Source organism: Hemicordylus capensis, chromosome 3, assembly GCF_027244095.1.
Source record: "Hemicordylus capensis ecotype Gifberg chromosome 3, rHemCap1.1.pri, whole genome shotgun sequence".
Lineage (NCBI taxonomy): Eukaryota > Metazoa > Chordata > Lepidosauria > Squamata > Cordylidae > Hemicordylus > Hemicordylus capensis.
This window is the reverse complement of record NC_069659.1, coordinates 289,735,893-289,755,468: the sequence shown is the minus strand read 5'-3', so window position 1 is coordinate 289,755,468 and position 19,576 is coordinate 289,735,893. Positions and strand designations below refer to the sequence as shown.

General features: G+C 43.9%; 1 long non-coding RNA gene across 2 annotated transcripts; it reads left to right on the top strand.

Moving 5' to 3' along the window:
* The first annotated feature begins 752 nt into the window (after positions 1-752).
* On the top strand, positions 753-19,307 carry LOC128349929 (uncharacterized). 2 transcript variants are annotated; one of them, XR_008319069.1, is made up of 5 exons: positions 753-843; positions 8,889-9,028; positions 15,796-16,005; positions 18,400-18,459; positions 18,544-19,307. It is a non-coding gene; the product is annotated as an uncharacterized LOC128349929 (long non-coding RNA). The 2 variants fall into 2 exon arrangements; XR_008319068.1 differs by having other exon boundaries at positions 8,889-16,005.
* The last annotated feature ends 269 nt before the right edge of the window (positions 19,308-19,576 follow it).

Genomic DNA, 19,576 nt, shown 5'->3' with positions numbered 1-19,576 from the left:
ATCTGAAAAACCCTATTTGTTTTTCTTAGCATCCCTCATCAGCCTCAGCTCATTCTGAAGTTTAGCTTTCTTGACCTGGTCCCTAAGTCTGGGCTAGTTATCTGTATTTGTCCTTGGTAACTTACCTTTCCTTACATTTGTCATATGTGTTTTTATTTTTCGCTCATCACTAAAAATTTTGTGCAGCCCCATTGGCTTTTTGAGATGTTCCCCATTTTTTTCCTGTTGGAATTGTTTCTGACTACATCTAGGAGCAAAACTACTAGTGTCCAGCCATGTCCAGAGAAAACAGGCTAGGGGGGCATTGAGGGCCCCTCAGCCACTGCTTGCCATATCCCTTCCTCCCTCATCCTCCCCTCAGGTGCCAGTGCCCACCACAGCACCTGCTGCCCATGCTGCTGCTTATCAGTGGGATCAGGGGACAGTCGGAAGTGGGAAAGCCCCATTCTTTTCTTTGGAGGGGAAGAGGACCTCCCAGGCGCGTAACAACGATAGGGCAAGGGGAGACAGTTGTCTGGGGGCCCCACTGCCTGGAGGGGCACCCCAGAGGCACCTCATGTGACTCCCCATTGCCCCCTGCCCAGCCCCAAGGCTCCTCAGCCACTTGCCCTGTTCGCCGTCTCTCCAGCTTGTTCTCCTGGCCGGCAATCCAGCAGCAGACGCTGCAAAGAACTCCTTTTCTCCCGCCTCTCAGCTGATCGGCGGGTGGGCGGGGCTTCCACGGAGGTCTGGTGTAGGCCTCTGTGAAGCCTGAACTCGAGTAGGGCCCAAGCCAGCCAGGAAGGAGGAGGCAGCCAGAGTGGCCACCACTGTTCTCTGCAGCAGAAGACCCCTTGCTGCCAGGTAGAGTGTGAACTCCTTTTTGTGGTTACCTTCCCGCCCCCGGATATATAGGCATCTGCTTGCCATAGGGCTTTGATATGGGGGGGGGAGGGACTGAGAAGTCTCTGAATATTTATTTTTAAACAGCTTGGAAAATTTGCTGGCTTAAAAAAACCTATCTAAAAAGTCCTATAAGTGGCTTGTTTCATGGCAGAAAATTACAAAAACTTCTGGAAGAAACAGTATTATATTTATTTTATTCATTCATTCATTCATTCATTTATAAATGCACTTATGTTCAAGTTGTTTTGCAACCCAGAAGGTCTGAGTGAGAACTGTGAAGCATGTCTTCTGCTTTTATTTTATTTTATTTTTCTTGTGTGTGAACTGCTCTCCAATAACTTGCAGGGACTTCAGGGTAAATCTGGCCAACATGTGAATGCAGCACCTCTATTCCAGAGGAGAGGTGTGTTAAAGGGCTTTAAAAGCCTCCTGTGAAAAACCTCCTGCAATCAAACTTGACTGAATTTGTTCAGAATTCTGAGAAAACAAACATAGGCTCACCCTGCATGGTTGAAAGTCTCCTTTGCTAATCTGCAGCGAGGGGCCCATTTTAATCATTCATCTTTGTAGTGTGTTCTAGGCATTAAAAGTAAAACAAATGTATAGTACTCAATGTATATCACTATATATTGTGATGTGTGTGTGTGTGTATTCAGTGAAATGTATTTCCAGGCAGCATACTTATTTTGGAATATCAGACTTAAATCCTTGGGGGCCTGGGGTGTGTGGAGGCCCTGGACTTTGAGTGGGGGGGGACCCATTTTAAAATCTTGTCTCTGGGCCCACTCCAACCTTGCTACGCCCCTGGGACCTCCTTGCTTCTGAGTGGCCCACAAGCTAATTTATTTATATATCATATTTCTATACTGCCTGATATAGACATCTCTAGGTGGTGTACAAAGTTAAAAACATAGCAAATGTAAAACAGTATAAGGTAAAGTGTGCCATCACGTCGATTTCGACTCCTGGCGCCCACAGAGCCCTGTGGTTTTCTTTTGGTAGAATATAGGCAGAGTTTACCATTGCCTTCTCCCACGTAGTATGAGATGATGCCTTTCAGCATCCTCCTATATTGCTGCTGCCTAATATAGGTGTTTCCCATAGGCTAGGAAACATACCAGCAGGGATTCAAACCGGCAACTTTCTGCTTGTTAGTCAAGCATTTCCCCACTGTGCCATTAGGTGGCTGTAAAACAATTAAGAACAATTAAAATTCACAAAACAAGATTGTAAAAACAATCGCAAAAGATAAAAACATATGAAGTAATTTAAAATTTCAGTTAAAAGCCTGAGAAAACAGGTATGTCTTAAGGGTCTAACTAAAAGCAAACCGAGAAGAAGATGCTCTTATTTCAGCAGAGAGCATATTCCAAAGCCCTGGGGCAGCCACAGAGAAGGCCTGGTCCCAGGTTGCCACCAAATGAGCCGGTGGCAACCTCTTCAGATGATCTTAATAGGCGACAGGGTTCATGACAGCATTAGGGGCATGTACTCTGTGACCTCTGTGGAGAGAGGAATGGGGGCTTCCTGCTTCTGACCAACCTAACCTGACCAGATTAAGAATTTCAGCACTTTCCCCTAAAGTTTCCACTACTTCAGTGTCTGGTCAGAATCAAATCAATGATAGCTGATTCCGCTCATTCCTTCCTCTACCCTTTGAAAGAAGTAGTTGTCGGCAACACATGTCAGGAATATGTTGGAGATTCGATGCTTAACAGAGTCTGTCTCCCAACATATTTTCAGGTAGATAATACAATATAGGGGCAAGCACATTTAGGAACATGGAATTCTGTTCATAAAATGTCATTCCTATCTGCAATTCAGACGTTTGATGACTTGAAAAGAATTCAGATAATTGCCCAATTTCCATATTGATTTCCATATTGATAGGAAGATGGGACGTATGGGGATACAACAGCATAAATGGGAACACGAGCTTTCTGTTAAAATGGAAATTGGGCAATTATCTGAATTATCTTTAATTCATCAAGTTTTGAATTACAGATAGAAATTACATTTTATGAAAAAGTATATACAAATGTTAAGATCGTAAATGTACCATCCCTTTTATTTTGAACAAGCTAGCTTGTTGTCAAGTGATGCTTTAGACCATTTAGCCTTACTCATTACCAGTCTCATTCACCCTCTTTATTCACAGGAGTTGTGCTTGCAAGTGAAGCAGAAAGAAGCTGAAACCATCTCTAGTATAGGTGGCATTACATTAAGGGATCATTCACACAAGAAATTTTCCATTTAGCAACTCAGCAAGTAACCAGCAATCAGGTAGTGATTGCTTTCCTAGGTTATATTTCACAAATAACAGGACTGTGTATCAGGTCAATGCTGCTAGCAGTGTAACTGAGGAACCAAGCCAGGTCTGTCTTCCTCAGGACTTGGTGCGATTGCTCACGACTACCTGGTCTTTAAGCCTGCTTGAAAGAAAATGTGGAAGCACTTCAAAGTAACTCGGATGTTTAAATCATATTGCTGCCCTCACATAATTTATCTTCCAGAAAATCTGTAGGCATTTTTAAAAGCAGATTTGCAGCCCTCACCACTGTGAACCTTGCACTGGTGTTGTACTCAAAAACATGCCACCACTCAAAAACATGTTGCTGCTGCTTGCAAACACACAGCGGCCTCTGTGGCTCCGAAGCACAGCATCATCATGGGAGTGACGGAGCTCCCATTGGGAATTATGGGAGCAACGGAGCTCCCATTAGGAATCATGGGAGCTCCATCACTCCCACAATGACACTATGCTTCAGAGCCATGGAGACTGCTCTGTGTTTGCAAGCAGCAGCAACATGTTTTTGAGTAGAACACTGCCACAAGGGGGGCATCTTCCTTAGACCGATGGTGAACTGTGTAATATGCAAGCCGCTGATACTAGGCAGGCAGCGTGTAAGGAAGACTTGGAAAACAAGAAAGAACTTATTCTTGAGAGAGAGAATAGATTTATCAGATAGCTGAAAGTGGTTAGAAAGAAAAACACGTGGTTTCCAATCACTTGTGGAGTGTAATTAATGCCGCATTCATTTTGGCTAATACATGGGGTTGGGGGGGGGTGTTTGAGGGGAGGGGGGGTTGCATTATTTCCCAAAATTGCAATATCTGTTTGATCAGAAGTGACAGTGGAACAAATGAAATATGTGTACACCACTGGAAACAACATTTCTCAAACCACAATTTAAAACCTATTCTTTCACCTGCTTTATGTGCATAGCTTTATTAGAGTCAGTATGGCATATATGCCTTCTTTTTGCTCATTCTTATTTAAACACAGAGAACATACAGAGCTGCTGCTGAGAACAGCAATCTTGTGTCAAGTTTCTTGACCTTCCTACCATGATGTGTAGTAATGGTGGGGACATCATTATTTAGTGCATTTTCACACTCCACATTATTGGCTGTTGCTGGTCAATGAACCAAGGAAATACATAACATGATATGGACTTGCTGAACACCCCTGTTTTCTTCAATCACATTTAGTTCTGAGCACTGTTGACATCCAATGTTTTACTAGAAGGTTCCACATACTATATTCAAAAGGGAGTTTCTGTTTCTACAATGGTTTTGGTGCATCGACACTGGCTACTGGCTACTCAAATCTCTGGTAGTTACAAACACTGTTTTACAACATAGTGACTGTGCAGCACCACAGCAATGGAAGAGTGGGGCACGAATCATACTGGTTCCATGAGTAGCAGCCCATCAATGCTGCTAGCAAATGTGGAGAGCCACCATGGCTCCTAAGGATTGCATCTGCATTGTAGGATGTTTCTCCCATTGAGAATGACCAGAGAAGCATCCTACAGTGATGACACAATCCTTAAGAACCATGGAGGTTCCCTGTGTTTGCTACCAGAGTTGACTGACTTTTCAGCCTCACGGAATCAACATGTTTGCCCTGCTCTTCCATCGGTGGCGTGCTGCGCAGCATGTAAGCCAGAGATTTACTGCTCAAATTAATTGGGGCTGGGGGGAGAGGGCGATGGGCTCAAAAATTCCAGACTCTAGTTTGCTTGCAAAAATTAGAATTTATTAGAATCCCTCCCCCTCAGTATTCTGAATTATGGATTTTAGGGGAAACATGTAAACATATTGGCTGCCATCTAAACTAGTACTGAACTGATGCAACAGAGCTGACATCCACCCTAATTCTGCACTATCATGTGAGGGAAGAAGGGACGGTTATTGCCGTTCTCCCCTTCCCTCTGAAGCCCACTGTGTCTTCCAAAAATAGGTCCTTGAGGGCTTCATGACCCTAAGAAACATTTTCAGGTGGCTTGGTGGATTTCAAAGGGGAGTAGAGATTGGCAAAAATCACCCCTTCCTCGTTGCAAACTGTGCAACATTAATGTGGATGTCAGCACTGTTGCATCAGTGCAGTACTGATCTGGATGTCAACCACTGAACTTGGAAAGTTTATATTTAACACTATTGCCTTAAAAATAACCGGTAAGAATATTTTAGGGTTTTTAAAAAACACACACGATATCCCTCAATGGCCGTATTTGTACGTAACACAGAACTGCGGGTCCAATGGACGTGCAGGTCTGCTCCCTACCTCCCACCCTCACTCTCCTGACCACATCCGGACATAACGGAGAGGAGACTCTCTGCAGTGAGGGAGACTGCAGAGAGAAGGGGGAACTGGCTGTGTGGGCTTCCTTCTTGCATGAAGGACAGCCCGCACAGCCAAACACAGCCAGAAAGAAGGAGGAGCTTCCTCCCTCAGCTCTGCTTTCAGACAGCCCAACCTGCAGTTTCGCATTCAGACATACTGCAGATGACTGTTAACCTTGGGTAGGAGCAATGAAACTCACTACAACCCTCACTGCAACTCACGACTACCCAAAACCCATGACAAACTCAAATTGGAGTTTGGAGAGCAAAACCTCGGGTCACTCTCCTTGTGGGACCAGAGTTTCACTGGAGTGTCATGCATTTGGATGTACAGGTTTGGCAACCTCTGGCCCCTTCAACTCCGGTTTCCCATTATGTATGATTGGGGTCAATGTTACATGTCAACTTTTGTACTCAGGATTGCAGTTTAACAAAATTCAAATTTTGAAATGTTACCAAATTTTCAATTTGCACAAAATTTGTTTTCAGCTGTGGCTCATAGAAGAAGACTATCTGGACATATTTACACTAAAGACCTGAACTAATCTGATAGTTGCTCTCAATTCCCAGGGACCTCTAGGAGCTGTGGTTCTGAGCCTTGGGATGGCAGCCATTGCAGTTAGACTAATATGAAACCAAATTTGTAATGTAGATAAGACCTATAGTGAATACTGCACTGATCTTTATGTTGTCCTTGCTAAAATTTGATCTAACTTCAAAATCAGAGTGGTATTGTTCATGCTGCTTGCTGCTCATATTATATTTCCTGTCTTTGACCTGCAAGAAGATGCCAATGGATTGTGAAAAATTAATGGGAATGAGCATCACTTATGCTCGTTACTATGCTCCAGCCTTGATGGTAGTTAAGTGCTTTGTTCCTCTTTCTCTATTCTCTCCTTATTCCTCCTCCCGCTAATGAAACCTAAAGAGAATGACCTGAAATTAACACTAGGATATCCCTGCAGTGTCATCCAACCCATTTATAATATTGATCCACTAAGTCCTATGAATTCCTCAGGTCAATCAAAGTTGTGGCCTGATAAGCTGAATTATTGTACTGAGAATCCGGCTTTGCTAACTTAATTTATGAACTTTGCCTTTTAGCAAAGCTTTTGCACAATTTTCCAAAGCTGCAGGAGGGAAACAGCAGGTCTAGAGAAATGTAGCTTTCACAAGTTTAAAAAACAAAGAAAAAAACAGATACCAGAAAGCTGGGATTACGTGAATGAGAGCAGATTGATTTGGTCCTCCTTCCTTCCCTCCCTCTCCACCTAATTTTCAGACAATACAAATTCTTAAAAAGAAAATGAAAACCAGACTTCTGTGCTTGAATTTAGTACAGTTTTTAAGCCTGATGCATGGGACTTGATTTGTGCAGTTGGATCACAATTGAACTAGACTGTCAGAAAGGGCTGAATGTGTGATGAACGTTGTGGTTACCATGCATAGAAAGGTTGCCTTCATTAAGAGCCTAAAATACACTCCAGTCAGAGGCGCTCTTACCCCTGGACTTCGGGGCCAAAGTCCAGGGCCTCCACAGCCCCTGGGGCCCCCCAAATCCTCTTTAGTCTGTCCCGGGTGGTGTGGTCACCTAGTGGAGCATGATGATGCTTAATTTGCAGGGGAGCGGGGGCCTCCAAAGGCCTTTATGTCCAGGCTCCAAAATTACCTAGGTGCACCTCTGACTCAAACTATCATACTTTGGACACATTATGCAAAGATCCAGCTCCATTGAGAAGTCCATAATGCTGGGAAAAGTTGAAGGAAGGAGAAGAAGAGGATGACTAGTAGCAAGGTGAATGGACTAGATTACAACAGCAATGAATGTACCACTGAGACACCTTAAAGGCCAAGTTGAAGACAGATCATCTTGGAGATAATCTATCTGTGTGGTCGCTAAGAGTCAACACTGACTTGACGGCACTTAATCAATCAGTCATCACCTCTGACTCCTCTGGGAAGTTATGCCACACAAGCCCAATTCAAGTGAATGGAATAAGCCTATCTGCTGTTGTGGTGTTCCCATTTGTTGTGCAGGAGAACTTCCTGCTAGATTGTGCCCATGGTGACCATCACATTTTGGTTCCCTTCTGACAATCTGTTTCCACAGAGATCCATTGCTGAGTGAATGCAAAGTCAGCATGAAATAGGAAAAAAACTAATTGAATCCACAGCTGTTTTCTTAGATAGGTTATCTAGGCAATTTTACCAGATTTGAAGCAATTAAACTGAACAAGAATTCTGAGAACATAAAAACAGTCTATTTGGGTCACCTCAGTGAGTGATCCAGCCCAGTACAACTGGCAGTGCACGTTTGAGAACAGTAGCCTTCAGCCTCTCCAGCCCCAGGACCTATCTTTACAGCCCCAGGACCTATCCCAACCTTCAGGATGGGATTCACTTTTCGCTGTTTGTTGTATATACCCACCTTGCTTCTTCTGTCTTTCTCTCTAGCCCCTTTAGACATCCATGAGGAACAAAACAAAAACATGGGGCACCGAGTGGCATTCTGGCAGCAGCCTCTGTCTCCAGTCCATGTACATTCATGAGAGCATCTAGCTGTAAACACTTTCTAATGAGTGCATGTAGGTCATGGCCAGAGCCTGTCACCTCAGTGGCACTCTGCTCACCCAGGTTTGTTTTTCCTCACATGAACATCTGAAAAAGACTTTTCTCTCCTACCTCCACTAGGCACACACCCTGTGCATGTATGTATGTGTGTGCGTGCATGCACAGGCACACCTTTGCTTCTCCCTCTGGCTGAGTTCTCATTGGTGCATGTGTGAACTATACCACTTCAGCCTATAGGTGGTGGAGGCTTATATGATGGAATGTTCTCCCCCATTTAGAACAAAACAAAACTAACAGTCTCATACATAGCAAATGAGCATGCCAGGGAGAAAATTGGGTAAGAATGATTCTTCCTAACATAACAGTTGTCTAGATGCAGGAATAAAAGCCCTCACCTAGGTGGTGGTACAATTCAGTAAATTCCATTTACTCCCATTTTCTCCTTCTCTGAAATAAAACCTTAATAACAAAAAGGAAAGCAAGTGCACCTGCATTGACTCATTTTAGGTTGGGCTGTAACCCAGGTTTTTAATCTTGATCCATCAGGAGCCCTGCCAGATCGTGATTTTACTTTGGACAGGCAGGTGTGCGTTCACATATTGTCCAGGTTTACATTGAAGTCCCTGCAAGCTATCAGGGAGCACTCCATAAACAATTCGGGTTTTTCATTGAGCATTGGAGCTTAGACCAATTTATGTCCAGGGTAAAATATTCCACTTTTGCATCGAGTTTTCAGCAAATTCAAAATATCTTATATGTCCCGTAACTCACAGTATTTAACCTCTCTTAATCCCATGGTAAAGCCTGCTGTGTGGTAAAGGCCCTGTGAAAAGCTTGTGCTTCAGAAGAAGTAGATTGAGAAAGAGACAACAATCCAACACAGAATGGTTGCCAAATCTCCAGGCCTGACCTAGTGTCTCCAGGAATCTACATCAGTCTCCAGGTGGCTATGGAAAGCAATCCTGAGGATTTACATGGCTTGATGTTGTGAGGGGAAAATTTGGGGGGTGGGGAAATCTCCAGGAATAGCTTCAACGTGAGAGTGGCAGTGGATGATTAGACACTATTTTTAGAAAATATGTAGCAGAACTAATAGAGTAGCCTGACCCATGTAAATATTTTCTAGCTTCTTGAAGTCTACACTTAGTATGAGAACAATGGACAATATCTTATGAGAAACATCCTTGGAAGGAGAAGATGAATCAAGGTTAAATGGAAATTGATATTGAAAGGACAGATTGGTAGTGTGTTGGAATATTTAGCAAATGTGGCCTTCCAAGAGCACAGATCTCCCACAACCTCATGGAAATTATGTGACCACTAGTAAGTATATAAGTGAGGAACACATCAGTCAAATGTCAGCAACTGAGAGAATGAGCTCCTGGTGTGCATGACTTCTGAACCTGCTAAAGTCCAGTTCTTGCTCTCTCTACCTGACATTCTCCACCCAGCTTCAAATCTAGGTTACAGAAGTTGGGCAGAGGTTGTGGGAATGATGGGCAGAGAATGTCGGGAATCAGACTTGGGCGGGTTCAGACATCACTCTCATTTGCCAACATTTTACTGACATGTAAAAATTACAGATTCACTGTACACTTACAGATTACATTCACTTACAGATTCACTGGTGGTCAAATGAAGCCACCTTTTCAAACAAGTCACCTCCTTCAAACTACTTCTCATGTTCTTCCTGAGACTATTTATCTGGACATAAACTAAACTAGACATGGCATTAAAGACATAATTCTCCTTTTTCATCTTTGTTTCCTGTTTTGGGGATTAGGACCTTAGTGTCCAAGCCATAGCTGCTAGCTAGCACAGCTGATGAAAACATTATGTTAAAAATCAGTGTAATCATAGCTAATAACCATGCTATTCTAAAAACAAAGCATTTTGTTTTAACATTTAAGGTCCTGTAGAAAAATAAATCCCAAAAGAAATAAGGCAACTTTGCTTTCCATAACAAGCCACTGTACAAAAGCCGGCAAATTAACCAGACATTGCACTAGGAAGTATTGCTTACATGACCAGCCTTCCAAATTATACTCTTGTTGCTACTGCTACTGGCTGATTTGGGGGCATAATATGATGATTTAAATAAGAAGGACTTTCAGATTCTTCCAGCTGAATATTATAATAAGAACACATCAAATTAATTTGCAAAATCAACAAATCCATTAAAAAAAACCCTGCTGCTCTAATTTTGAATGTAAATGAGTTTGGAAGATGAAAGACTCTAAAGGGTGTAGTCATCAGTATCTCCACTCCTCTATGCTCATTTGCACACTCCAGTAGCCTTGTTCATGGTAATTTGCATATCCTCCTACATAACATGCTTAGGTGCAATTAACAGCTCTGTTTCCAGTGTGCATAAAATCAGACTTTAAGCATCCCATAGGAACATAGGAAGTTGCCCTTATATCAAGTCAGACCATTGGTCCAGCAAAATCAGTATTGTCTACACAGACTGGCAGCAGCTTCTCCAAGATTGCAACAGGGGTCTCTCTCAGCCCTATCTTGGAGATGCCGGGGAGGGAACTTGGAACCTTTTGCATGCAAGCATGCAAATACTCTTCCCAGAGCAGCCCCACCCGCTAAGCAGAATATCTTAACTGTGCTCCCATTCAAATGCATAGCAAAGGGGACAATGCATGCCTGCTACCACAAGACTAGCTCTCCTCCCGTAAGGATCCCACCCTCAGTACAAGGATCCTTGTTCCATATTTGGTAGCTGCCCCACTCCCTGGCTCTGCTATATTAATCAACTCTGCTGCACCACTGGTCTCCCTGAATTAAAGGTTGCATCATTGAATTATCATGCATAGACACTACCATAGCTAAAGTGGATCCATAGGGTGAAGCTGCAGCATGGTTCACAGGGCTGGCCTGTGGTGAGGTAGCTACCTCAGTTGGTGGAATGGCAGGGGTGATGGGTATCCTGTGCCTGCCTCCATTGGCTACCTCACCAGGCTGTCCTGTCTCTACCTGAACTGGTAGAGAGGCAACACTGTCGCCGCTGCTCCTTATGTGGCTCTGCTTGCTTGTCCCTCTCTCCCTATCTTTTGAAAAGGCAGGGGGTGAGGATGCGTCAAAAGGGAGAGAGAACAGCCCTGTTCAGATGTTATTTCAAAACAGCTGTATGTGAGTATAGCCATCCCAGAGCACACTGGAAGTCCCACCCTGGTGCATCATTCACTCCCTTGCTTGTGCTCTTCACAGTTAGAGTGGTGTTCATCTGAAGAGGCAAACACCCTAACTAAGATGGCGAGCATTTCCATGATTGGCAGGCTCAGGCATACACATGAATTGGGGCACATGCTTGTATGTATCTACCCATACTTACCTTAATTGAAGAAGACTCCCCTTTAAAAGTAAATAAATACAGGTTATACCTGCATTCACTCAAAAGGAAAAGGACTCTGAATTTAAGATGGCCTCCTGATTTCTAATATTTAAAAACTTGTGGGGTGGGGTGAAACCTGGTCTTGGATTCAGGTGTATACAGTATGTAGGCATTGCTTAAGAAAGTGTGTCCGCCCTTTTTTGCAGTGCATGTGAGGTGTTTACATAGGGGAGCTTTCATTCTCATTAAAGGTTTTGTTCCTGGGTGATGGTGCATTAGTATAAGGCTAACTAACTCATGTGCCTTGCTATTTTAAAAAAGTTACTCGAGCTTCCGAGTAAACCTAAATAGGACTGTATTGCACTTCAGGTATCATTCTGTTTCTACAGTGGGGGAATGGGGGACATCCCATTTTAATGAGTGTAATATCCATCTTAATCCTAGGATGGTTATTTGGAAGTAAGTATGCTCAGGATTTTAGCCTTACTGCATGAAAAAAAAGAGCAAAGCAGTGATATTATGGTTGGACAGATTTAATTATATCCATAATGTGCTTTTATATTTGGAATCTCATCAAGTCTGTGGAATTGACTGACCATTCAACACAGCTGTTCTGCTAAAAAGAGGGAAATGAGAGTTTACTGCAAACCTTTCACTAAAAGCTGTCAAGAAAGGTTTGCTGCAAACCTTTCACTAAAAGCTGTCAGTTTACAAATATGTGGTTTTTAATGGGAGGATAAATATGAGCTTTTATTCTGCTTCTGCACCATTATTGTAAGCAGACAGGCCCAGTTATTTCCATTTGAGTCCCACTGAAATGGGGAGGTTTTGCATGACCTAGGCTGAAATCCAGTGCCAGTCCATTGAATTTTGCTGCCTGAAGCAGATCACCCAACGATGCCCCCTTTTCCAATGTCATTTTCTATTAGGAAGGGAACAGGAAAAGTAATGTGGTGTCATGTTGCCTTCTTTCTTCTTCTGGCCAGCCATGGGGGTTCTGGGTGGGCTGCCATGGTGCCCCAGGGAACTGATCCACAAACTGCCCTCTGAAGTGGCCCACTTCATCCTGCTTCATTGTAGTGCCATCCCTGTTGACATCCTACGCACACCTCCTTGGGAGTAAGCCCCTTGAACTCACTGGGATTGACTTCTGACTAAACACACTTAGCATTGTGTTGCACCTGTGCTACTGTGGTCATCTTTAAGAACCTTTATCTTTAAGGTTAAGCATTTTTGTGAGGATAAGTTGCCATAAGTGGGGAAAGGAGTGTTGTAAGTGGCATGTGGATTCTACCCTCATGAGGATGCACATGACACTTGCTCTCAAAATACCTACCCTACCCCAACATAATAAGCATATGATAGCCATAGTTGCACCTTAGATTCAATGCTCATAAGATCTGTGTACAGCGAACGAATGCACATACAGAACAGTATGCCTATACAGTTAATCAAACATTATGCTCAACACATGTTCAGTTGTATACTTGCTATTCATACCCCACATTTGAAAGGTCCTGTACCCAGGATCACTTTTAAAATGAACACATATACAGTCATTCACACAAAACATGTACATGTGTACAGACACTTGCACACATGTGCAACGTGATGGCTGAATGGAGTTAACTCTGCACGCATGTTCTTCTATGCCGTATGGCAGAAGTGTGTGCATGTTACCTTGCCAGCAATGACCCTCATTATTGCTTTGCTAATTACAGAGCACTGAGAGGGAGCAATTCCACTAGCATACAACTTTAAGTGTCCTCAGAGCACATGAGTCACCTATAAATTTCCATTTCTCAAGACATGTATTGACCAGTCTATTTTATAGTATATTGTTCTGGAAAGCTACCCTGAGGCCATCCAAAGTGATTTTAAAGCTTGCAATTGGTCTGCACTTATTGATTTTTCCCTCCCTCTTTTCTGTCTCTCAGGATCCTGGCAGAGGAGTGAAGTGGAAGTATTATGCATGCTTGCTAGGGACCAGCTGTTCATAATGTACAGCGTGGCTGCAGTAGCTGAACTCTTAAAGCAATGGTGCCAAGGAGGGGGGAATTGGGGTTTATTTTTAGATCTCATTTATCAAAGTAGTAGAGTTCATTGCTTTGCTCATTTCATTCCTTTAGCCACAAGATTCACCCAGCCCCATCATTATGTGGGGTGAGAAGGGGCAGGTTTTTGACAAACTGTGGGAGGGTTATCAACTCTTTGAGCATTTTACACTCATCAGGCACATCAGCCAAGTAGAAGCCTCAGTTGATAGAGGGGCAGGATTCAAAGATGTGGTGTGGTAACTAGTAAAGGGCCAGCAGGTTACTGTTTGCCCTGAAAGTACTTGAGGCCAAGGGCGCTGCTATGGTTGATCAAGGTGGGATGGGATGTCTCTGTGCCCCTGAGGGGAAAAGGGCCCACCAACTGAGCTACAGCTTGCTCTTTGCTTCCCTTTCTTGCCTCTCTGAAGATGAAGGCAGGGAGGTGGGAGCGGCAGGGGCCCATCTTCACTTGGTGGGCCCAGGATGCACGCCAACCTTGCTACGCCCCTGCTCGGGGCTTAAGAAGTGTTCCAATCGAGAACTCGACAAGCCCCCGTTTGGCTGCCACTCCTCATCCCCAAGGCAAAATACTCACCTTAGGGTAAGGGGAAAGGAGAAGAGGAAGATACAGTGATGGCAACAATCATAGACAATAAATCCATTCTCATGACCAAAATCTAGATAGGAGGAGTATCCAGCCAGGATCCCAGACCTGGGCATGTGAGATGTACATGTGTTGGCAAAAATCGAGGTAGGAGGATGGGAAAGTGATTGAAACTATTCACACGACCAGGAGAAATTGGGCTAAGGGAGCCTAGCTCGATTTCTCCTGGCCATCTGCTGCCACGGGAGCCACTCGGCTCCCAGCAGCAAACCATCTAAAGTACCCCTCCCCTTAAAGGAGCTTAGCAGAGCTAGCGCTCCGCAAACCCCGTTTGGTTGCACCTGTGCTGCCACGGCAACACATGAGGAGACCCTCACTGGGAGGCTGCAAATAGCCTCCCGGACTCAGGGGTCTCTCCAAGATGTCTCATGCGCTCGCACGGGGTATCCTGGGACTCCTGCGGCCCCTGATCCCTGCAGCCCCTGCCAGCTCCATGATGGAGCCGGCAGCCACGTGGGTGGCCGATCTGGCTGCCCAGCTATGAGTGGCTGCTCATCTTCGGGGAGAGTGGGCTAAGCCCGCTCTCCCCGCAGAACCCCATTAGGCGCTTCACACGTGTCGTGTGAAGCGCCTCATTGTGTGCTAGCCACAATCTGGATGGGATGGTGTGGGTTGTGCTTTTACCCTATATAAAATGTTGGGTAATTGAGGTTAGTTGGCTGTGCCATCCCTACCCAATTCGTGGCTACCATGCCATCACTTTCCTGTCCTCCTACCTTGATTTTTGCCAACACATGACTGGTTCTCAGAAGCGTACATGGGTCTGGGGTCCTGGGTGGACACTCCTCCTACCCAGCGTTTGGTTGTGAGAATGGGCCCAGTGCCTTCCCACACTGAAGATCCTGGGACTTGACTTCCAGGACTCCAGCAGGATAATGTACTCCACACAACTGTGCAAACATCTGCTGCCACCATCTGCTTTGCCACTTCCTTTTCCTTTCAGGTGAATTTTTCTTTTTTTCCCCTTGGGGAGAGGGTACGGTAAGTCTACTGTGGGCAGAACCAAGATTATTTTTGAGGTGAGCTTTGCCTGCCTTGGATCTATTTACAGTCATTCAAGCAAGACTGTAAGAATAAAGAGCACCCCTGCTTCACATGCTATAACCCATCCCTAACAACCCAGTTTTCAACATGTTTGCATCACTACCATCTCACCATCTTCTTATAGCCAGGTCCTCGGTGGTGGTGGGGTCATATCCCTTTTATTAAGTGGTCCATCCTCTAGGGGAAATCTTAAAAGGCTATTTTTTTAGTGAGCGTCTCGAGAAAAGACTACAGAAGTATTAAGAAGTTTATTAGACCAAGTCATTGTTCCTAAAAACAGAACACAATCTTCCATTGCTGGCTGAAGCAGGGTGCTCTGAAAGCACAAATGCACTTCCACAAAGCTTAAGAATAAATACTTTTTGTGTGCATTGATGAATATTTTCCAGGCCTTGCAAACACTGACCATTTCATGAAAGCTTTAACACTTTAAAAAAAAAATGGCATGGGACTGCTATTCTTTAAATCTAATGCATACAGGCTACAGCCCCACAATCAAAGTTTTGGCTGAAGATTTTGAATCAGTATGTGAAACTGCCTTCTTTGTTTCTCTCTATTCTTAGCTCAGAGCTTAGAGTTGCCAGCTTTTTTTACTGACTCTGTTCTTGTGCTTTTAACAACAGCCTGACACACAAAACTCCAGCAGACAGAGGAAAGTTATCACTTTGACTCTGTGCCAGGAAAAGCTTCTTTCACTGTTCTGTGTTATGCTGCAAGAGAGTTGACAACACTGCCCAGCCTTTGGGACCTCTGGCACCGGTGTAGCAAGGTTGGAGTGGGCCCTGGGACAAACAGTGAAGATGGACCTCTGTCACGCCATCTTCTTCAGAGAGGTGAGTGGTGGGGAGCAAGAGCAAACTTACGGTCACCCAGTAAGCAGGCCACATTCCCTCAAAGTCTCAGGAACATTTGTTCCCTACTGTTCAATTGTAGCTGTGCCCTGGACCTCTAGCCTGTGTAGTCTTCTTGTCTTACAATCCCACCTGCCCTTGAAACTTCAACTGCAGTCCCTCCTGACTCCTTGGCCTCACCTTCCTTCTAGGGATGTGTGAACCAGCTCAAGGTTCAAACCATTTGAGCCGGTTTGCCATCGAACCAGTTCAGCTCAGAGCCAGTTCAGGGCTTCTAACGTTTTTTGTTTTTTTAAAATTAATTTAATTAAAAAACCTCTCACCACCAGGTCATGACCCAGGCCACCACCACTGGACAAAAGGGTGAAGGCCAAAGAATGGCCCGAAATGGCCCTTGGAAGAGCAGGGGGAGGCCAGCAGGGGGAAGGGATGATGGCAGAGACACACACATCCATGGCTGCGGCAGCACCCCCCCAGAGCAGTGGTGAGTGGTGGTGGTTGTTGAGAGTGTGTTTTTTAATAACTTTCAACGCCCCCGAACTGGCTTGAATTTGAGCCAAGCTGGGGGTCTATTCGGGAGGCATAAAATGGAACATGCCCGGTTCAATTCGAGTCCGGTTTGGACTTGAATCAAACTGGTCAAACCAGTTGTACACACCTCTACTTCCTTTAGTCCCTCAAATTTTCCATACTAAAGATTCCTGCTTGTCAACTCTGTTTTCTTTCCTACACCTTCCTGCTTGTCCTCTTCCCACTGGCCTATCTTTATTTCAGGAAGTTCACTAAGGCTAAACTTATCAAAGTTTATGTAGTAGTAGTAGTAGTAGTAGTAGTAGTAGTAGTAGTAACGTTGATTTTATGCCAGGTTTTGTAATTGCTTGTGGTTTGTCCTAATTCCAAACAAACGTTCTAATTTAGGAAGATACATAAGAGCATAGAATGCTGACTTATACCCAAGTCAGACCATTGGTCCAGTATTGTCTACACTGACTGGCAGTGGCTTTCTAAGGTTTCAAGCAGGAGTCTCACAGCCCTAGCTGGAGATGCCAAGGAGTGAACCTGGGACCTTCTGCATGCAAAGCAGATGCTCTACCATTGAGTTACAAATCACTTACCAGAAAACAACAACAACAAATGGTGGGAAAACTCTAGAGGCAAGATGCCTCTAAATACCAGTTGCAGGGGAGGAACAGCAGGAGAGAGGGCATTCCCTCGTCTCTTGTCTTTGGGCTGTTCAGAGGCATCTAGTGGGCCACTGTGGGCCTGATCCAGCAGGGCTATTCTTACATTCTTAACCTACCCTCTCCTTGGAAAGGACTCATTACCAGTTAACTCATGCTTGTGCAATGTCTGTGGTTCTTATTCTCAAGTCCACATGTCTTGTTCATGCTGAAGATTGAGTTTCCTTGCCCTTGGGTGATATATCCCACACCATTTTATTTCTTATGCTATTGACTATTTGATTAATTGATTGATTCATTGATTCATCCATCCACCCACCCACCCACCCATCCATCCATCCATCCATCCATTATTTCACTTTATAAGTGAATAAGAATGAGCCCCTGGTGGCGCAGTGGTAAAACTGCCGCCCTGTAACCAGAAGGTTACAAGTTCAATCCTGACCAGGGGCTCAAGGTTGACTCAGCCTTCCATCCTTCCGAGGTCGGTAAAATGAGTACCCAGAATGTTGGGGGCAATATGCTAAATCATTGTAAACCGCTTAGAGAGCTCCGGCTATAAAGCGGTATATAAATGTAAGTGCTATTGCTATTGCTATTTATATACCGCTTTTCTTAAAGTGGCTCAGGGCTGTTTACATTAAAATTAAAGACACATAATAAAACAAGTAAAATCAGAAAACATTTAATCCAGATTAAAACTAATTAAAATTAAAATTCAAACTAGATATTTGATTACAATATTAAAAGCCAGGCTAAAAATATAGGCCTTCAAGGCTCTCCTGAAGGCCCCGAGGAAGATAGTCCTCTTACATTCATGGGGAGCACGTTTCACAACCCAGGGGCAACAGTTGAGAAGGCCCGGTCTCAGGTTGCCACAAGATGAACTGGTGGCACCCGAAGACAGACCCCTACTGATGATCTCAATGAGTGGTGGAGATCTTGTAGAGAAAGGTGCTCTCTCAGGTACCTCAGACCTAAGCCATTCAGGGCTTTAAAGGTAATAACTAGCACTTTGTACTTTGAAGATGGTGGAACTTGGAGAAAAGACCCCGTCTTGCCTGTAGGCTCGAAACATTTTCTAAATTGATGCTTCAAGAACCAACTAAGAATATGTAATTCATGGTCTCTTCTATCTTTCCAAGAATAAAAGATTTCCAAGAAATGTTCCCCTAAACCTTTTATGTTTATTTAGGTGCCCATGTTCAAGAAGAACACAAGCAATACATGGCAATGTTTAACAATAAACAATAAGGTAAAGAAGAAAACATGGGAAATCACAGTTTTCAGTACAATGAAATGCTTTTCTACTAGTCTGATTCTGATTTTGTATCCTCAGGAAATTGTAGAAATGTGAAGTGTGGGAACCACCTCATAAAAATTTATAAAGCCTCCCTGACAGCTGACTTATAATCAGTGGGAAGTCCCCCAATTATGTCATTACATTTTGCATAAGAGCCCTGACCTGAATTTGGAAATTGCTCATGCTGGACCCAAGTCATCTGCTCATACAAGGGAACACTGGTACCTCTGCCTTTAAAACAGCTATGAAAAAAACAAATTTATTTACTGTATTTTGGGCTGTATCCTGGATTCTGCCAGCAAATATATATACTTCACAAGCAGAGATGAGAAGTTTTCTGCTGTCCTCTTTGAGCATCAATACTACAAGGAAAACAATATATCACTTAATCATCTACTTCCAGCCTTTGGGAAGAAAAATATTAATGGGGTCTAAGAAGATTAACTGGGCACATGTACCTGCAAATAGACTCCCAAAGGCTACAAATAAATAATAATAATAACTGGACATGCACTAAAATATTTGTTCAAACATTCCTTGTTGGCTAGTTCCTTTCCCCCACTGCACTTTGGCACTCTAGCAGAGTTTGCCTGAGGAGATACTAGTGCTTCACAGATCCATTTGACCAGTGGAGCTCAGGGTGCTCCTATATATTTTCATTTCTAATATGAAGATAAAGTATTCCCCACCATACATCTCCATTACCCTATGACTCTTTCTTGGTTCGGAGTCTTGCGAAAATATTATGTGTAAAGCTCACAGAATGTCCCTGGCTCTTATTAAAGGTGAAAGTGTTTTTAGCCGACTTTCCAGTAGGCTCATGAGATTACCCAACATTCTGTGTGTGTGTCTGTCCATTTGTGTGTCTCCTCCATCAGTTTTACAATGCCTGGACCAATATGAACCAAAACGGGTACAGTTGCAGGAACACTTAGGGACACCTCAGTGGTGCAGTTTGTGATGATGTCATCCACCCTAATTCAAGATGGCAGATGTGTAAAGGTTTGGGTGCAAGTGGGTTGACTTGTGAACTGCCTAACCTCTTTGAACCAAATTTGCTACAGCTGTA